This window comes from Mytilus trossulus, chromosome 4 (genome assembly GCF_036588685.1).
Source record: "Mytilus trossulus isolate FHL-02 chromosome 4, PNRI_Mtr1.1.1.hap1, whole genome shotgun sequence".
In the NCBI taxonomy this organism is placed as follows: Eukaryota; Metazoa; Mollusca; class Bivalvia; order Mytilida; family Mytilidae; genus Mytilus; species Mytilus trossulus.
This window is the reverse complement of record NC_086376.1, coordinates 41,615,324-41,621,235: the sequence shown is the minus strand read 5'-3', so window position 1 is coordinate 41,621,235 and position 5,912 is coordinate 41,615,324. Positions and strand designations below refer to the sequence as shown.

At 30.1% G+C, this 5,912-nt stretch overlaps 1 long non-coding RNA gene across 1 annotated transcript; it reads right to left on the bottom strand.

Annotated features, from left to right (window-relative positions):
• Positions 1-1,232: 1,232 nt before the first annotated feature.
• On the bottom strand, positions 1,233-4,137 carry LOC134713937 (uncharacterized). The gene is made up of 2 exons (XR_010106432.1): positions 4,048-4,137; positions 1,233-1,424 (listed from the first exon to the last, which is right to left on the bottom strand). It is a non-coding gene; the product is annotated as an uncharacterized LOC134713937 (long non-coding RNA).
• Positions 4,138-5,912: the final 1,775 nt, after the last annotated feature.

The window sequence follows — 5,912 nt, the reverse complement described above, 5'->3', positions numbered from 1 at the left end:
CCTTCTATCATTATGGGTAGACTTTACATAGATAAATTCAGCCGTATAAGAAAAGCAAAATGAGAATGTTAAATTAATGTATGCCTTTTTGTGCTTCTTTGTTACATTTGTTGTTTATGTAGAGATATTAAGATGATAACACAATATTGACTGTTGTACCCCTATTTTGACATTTTTACTCTTTGAGTATGTTTGTTTTGTCCATGCATCGTTGACAATTTAATGGAATTTGATGCGACTGTCATATAAGTGAGAGGTTTAGCTAGCTATAAAACCAGGTTCAATCCACCATTTTCTACATTAGAAAATGCCTGTACCAAGTCAGGAATATGACAGTTGTTACCCATTCGTTTGATGTGTTTGGACTTTTGATTTTGCCTTTTGATTTTTGATTTTCCTTTTTGAATTTTCCTCGGAGTTCGGTATTTTTGTGTTTTTACTTTTTAAAAGAGGACTTACTATTGAACAATGGACCATGCAAATGAGGTCAATGACAACTGCCAGACAGACTTGTACTCTTTAAATTTGTAAATCATTGCATACATATAGTTTATCTACTACATGTACATGTACTTCTAGTATTTGAAAATCTTTTAAAACTTGACATTGACAAATGACCTATTGCTTATTAAAGTTAAACAACCATAATCAGGTAACTTTAACCTTGATCACTTATCTATAAATTTGAAAAAAAGGTTGAGATCTTTGTTGCAATCTGTAGCAATTTCAGTGCATATCTAATTTTACAAAACAATATTTATCTGATTTCATGATAAGTAATCTCTGGATCATAATCATGATTATGATCAATACTGTAAATTCAGAAATTATTGTGATGTCTTAATAAATGCAAATAATGTAACAGGGTGCAATAATAAGAACTCACATTCCAATAACTGAATCAATAAAAATCTTAATGCACAATTTTTTGTTATCCCAATAATTAAATTAAAAATTTAGTTGATTCTTGAGATTAACAGCCTATAACGCAGCATATAACAGAACTTCGTCACCACCCAACATTTTTCTAAAATGCAAGTTAAGTACCTTGTGTTATAATAAGGTATATAGGGTTTTTTTTCTGAGACAAGTGCCTGTGTTATATTCAGAAAATATCATTTTTGAAATAGAAACTGAATTGCATATAGATGGACAATTAACGTTAACAGATGCCAAATGATGTAAATTATGGTCATTTAGGTCAGAGGTAAAAGATAAAGCAAAGGCATGTGTATTGTTGATCTTGGCTTTTTATGTTGTTCTCAAGTTTCTGCAGTTTACATATAGTTTCCAATTACAAGACAAGATGATACTGGTTTCTGGTGTAAATTCTGTCCGTATTTATCCAATAGTTTCTAAATAAAGTTGAACATTCCAGGATCTTTCACAATATATCACTTCTTCCTCTTACATATAATTGGAGCCTGAAATTAAATATCAGAATGATTCTGTCAGAAAATCAACCACTAAAGAATATAATCCCCGGCTTGCATATACTACCCAGAATTTATCTACATTTTTTTTGTACATTTTTAGCCTCGAACATATCAGTACTGATAGGAAAGACTAAATACTTATAGTATTTTACTTTCAATGAAATCAATGAAATGTTTCAGAACTGATTTTTATCAGTACTGTTTCAGGCCTGATTTTGTCAGTACCTTTTCAGTACTGATTTTGTTTTTACTGTTTAATGACTGATTTTGTTGGTACTGTTTCAGTACTGATTTAATCAGTTATGATTCAGTACTTTTAGACCCCATATTTCTCTGTTTGATTGTATTTATTTTATTATAACTGTTTATGTATTTACCTATATACATTTCAGTGCATGCATTAATAGATCACTTTGTTCATTTAAAAAAATCTTATTTACAATTCTGCACATTTTTTTGTCAAGTTTTTTTTATCAGTTTCTATGTTTAATAGGTACACAATTTTGGTTTTTTTCCCTGACAAAGAGTTTATTTGAGTGCTAAATAGATGCTAAATTAAAAAATACTAGAAACTTAAAACCCAATAAAGTAGATAATCATGTATTTAATAGCAAGATATTGGTGGTCTTGGATTGTACTGTACATTTTGGTTGGGAAAATTTTTGTCTCTTTGACACATTCCATGTTTCAATTCTAATTATATGTTGTAACTCATGCTCATTATTTTTTTGTGCTGTTTTTTTTTTTTTGAAATCGGATTTTTTTGTTCTGATTTGGTGTTGCTTCAGGTCCATCTCTTCAACAGCTATTTAAGCATTTTTTTTTTATATATGTAGGACTCAGAGGTGCGATGGTACTCCGAAACACGATGGTCACCCTGAAGTGCGATGGTCTACACTGAAGTGTGTTGGGTTAACACGCTGAAGTGCGATGGTCACATTGTGACGTTAACTTGTTGATAACTACCCTGAAGTTCGATGGTGATAACGCTGAAGTGTGATGGTCTGTCTGCGTGTGACATTGAGTAAAAAAATGTTTAAATGAAACTACATCATTGCAAACTTGACAAAAGTAGCTGCTAGTCTCTGATTTTAGTTATCTTTACATTTTTGTTCAGTTCATCTGCAAGAAGACAATTTTGGTACCCTACCTAGACAGGTATCTTCCGACTGAGGTTGTTTTTCTCTTCACTTTATTTTTGTTGTTGTAGGGATTGACTCTCTCAGCCATTAGTTTTCTATATATATAGTTATGTATACTGCTATATAGTCTTGTTGTCATGTAATATTCATCTAAACAATCAAACTGATTATTTTTTTAATAAATAAATATATTAAAACACATAAAATTCTACAAGTCAGTGAAAAAACTATGTGAATTAAGTTTTTTATCCTACATTAAACTTTTGATGTCATCCCTAAGTCAGATGCTTTTATTGCCATCTTCCTTTTAAAGGTATATTGTTTTCTCCAAGCACTTATAAAGCTTCGCCCACCAACAAAACCTAACCAACATGCATAATAGAAATAGTATAAAGAGAATAAATATATCCTAGTGTATTGTTTTTTCGACCTACTAACATATTTTTCCGAAATTCCCTGTTATATGTTTGAACATAGACATACCTAATATTTTGAGAGTCGCTAGTATACTTGTGCATAAAATAATTGTATTGGAAATATATTTCGATCTTTTATTTATTTTTTCATTTGAGTTCATTAGATCGATGGCACCTTTGCTGACAAAAACAAGCATCTTGTGTTTTCGACCTATCTAAAAAAACGGGTCAAAAGTCGGAAACTACATGTCGTACAAATCTGGAATTGGTTTTAAATTTGATACCAAAGTTTATATCAAAGTGTTAGAGGCGATCAAACTTATGACTTTTCAGAATGAGGCACTTTGAAAGACTTGTATGGTCTTGTATACATTCATGTTTTTGTTAAATACTTTGGTTAAACCATTTTGAAGTGAGGTTGGTGAGTATTGTCTGTAATTTCCACTGACACTATTTTTTCTGTAAATAAAATTGAACTGATATTTTATTTATTCAGTAAAAAGCTGTAAGGAGCATGCGTATTTCCATATTCAAATTAACTTTAAGTATTACAACTAACCACCTGACAGTCATGTGACTTAATGACCTTGAAGTTAACTTTGCATGCAAAAAGACCTCTGCCATAAGTTTAAAAAATTCGTATATTTTAGACTGATTCTTTTGGAAGGTAAAACTAGTATTAGTGAAAAGGGTACAAAAATGTGATATCAAATAAAAAAACGTAAATACTTAATATTAAAACTTTACTTGAAAAATGTTCAACCCACGTGGTATCATTTGCTATTGTTACTTTGTTACTAAGTATAGCAGTGGAATATGATGTCATGCGGGCATGCGCAGCATACAGGAAGTGAAAGTAGAATTAGGTCGAAAATGTAAGACGGTCGAAAACACAATACGAGATGATACATTGTCTTGATCAAGATCAAAATTATCAGTGACTGATTTGTCATCATATAAACCTCTTTGCTAATTACTATTATTACAGGTGCAAATAAATACTACTAATTATATTTTTATATTAATTTTCAAAATATTAACATGATATCATACCATCATTATTTTCAGTTTGGTTTCCACACACAAAACTCTGAATTCCTGCATGGCATATTTACTCAACTGTTGTCTTGCTGGATTAACTCTGCAATTAATATAAAATTTGTAAGGGTTCCGCAAAAAACAGTGTCTCGACTTCTTTTGCTGTAAATTGCAGGCTCAACAAAAATGAGGAAAAAAATCAATAAAAATATTCCTCTTGATACTATCTTATGATTGTAAGAAACTTCTGTTGAAGTTTGGTAAAAATCTAGGATAGTTGATGAATCTAATAGATTGTTTTGAAAACTTTTGATCTAGTCTAAATAGATCTGATAAAAAAAAAAATTATATAAAGTATTTGTATTACCTCTGCTAGCATACACTAAAGTTGTACTACCTGCTCATATCCAGCCCCTTTTCACTAAAAATGGAGCAAGCTGAACCTGACAAACAAAGCATATCATGATTATAAATTGCACAAAAAAGTAACAAGAAGAAAATATGTCCACAATACACTGATGACCCATTACCATTCAAATTAACCTTGAACTTTTAACTTTAACCCGAGAATGTTCTGCTTATATCTATCACATTTTTTTATTTTTTATTGTTTAGTGAAATAAGAGTAAATTATTATAGGTCACTGGCTCCATAGCACTTTTGTAAATAATTTTAAAACAACATTTCTGTTCTATAATAAGATGGATTTTTGTTTTTAATATAATGAGCAATTTGAAAAATGGTAAAACTTAATACTTCAAAATAGTAAATAAGTTAATTTAAATTGTAATGTTCCATGCAGTCAAGAAACATTTTTTAAGGTGGTACTGAACATCTTGACTGAAATTAATTTGTCTTGCTCAATTTTCATACAATTTGGCAAAATATTTACTTTGATCCCTTGATCAAAATATTAAAATCTCAAAAAACAATATTAAAACTAAAATCACTTTTTCGAACAAAAAAATCATAGGGTATGTAGCAGTTTGACAAACACTAATTTTGGCCATTGAGAAGCATAACATTTCCTTTAAAATACAGCTGATTGGAATTCTTCAATGATTATACAGAGTTATCTCCCTGTAGTGTTAGGTACCAGCTTAAATTAACATTTATGTAACTTTGTCATCACTTTTTGAAGGACCTTGTTGGCCAAGTGGTATAAGTTGTTTTACTACTGTAATCACAAGCCAGTCAACACATGAGTTGAAAACCTTTATGTGCTGGTGCACTTGACTCTAATTTAAATTGACTAGGATTGTCAGTTTCACAATCGAAGGTTGGTGGGTTTTTTTCAGACACTCTGGCTTCCTCTAACAACCTGGCCACCACAATATAGTCCAAAAGTGGCCCTAAAAAGTGGTGTAAAGCACCAACAATCAATCAATCAATATAGTCTTTTAATAATTCTAAATTGTTTGATTTCTAAAAATATTTACTTACAACAGCTTTAAAATCCTTCCTTTGACTAGATTTATGGTAGCAGATAAAAGAACTTCCACATTTGTGATGGATACCATTTCACTCAGCACTGTTGATGGCTAGTTGTATGTTTTCCTGTTATGACATGCAAATTATTAAAACAAGATAATATAGACATATTCTATGAAATTCTAAATAAATGTACTTTAAAAGACTTACTAAGACTTTCAACACTGTATATCATTATAAAAGTAGGGAGATTTTTTTTCCAAATCAAACATTCATGATCAAGATATCAAAAATGGTACATGAAAAATAAAATTGGTCATTATAAACATAATTGATGTGGCTTAGTCTAAATAAGAGAAATAAGACAATAAAATATGTTTATTAACGGCTTCAATTTTCTTTAATACACATGTCTTTCACAAAATACTATAAATATAAATCTAAAATAT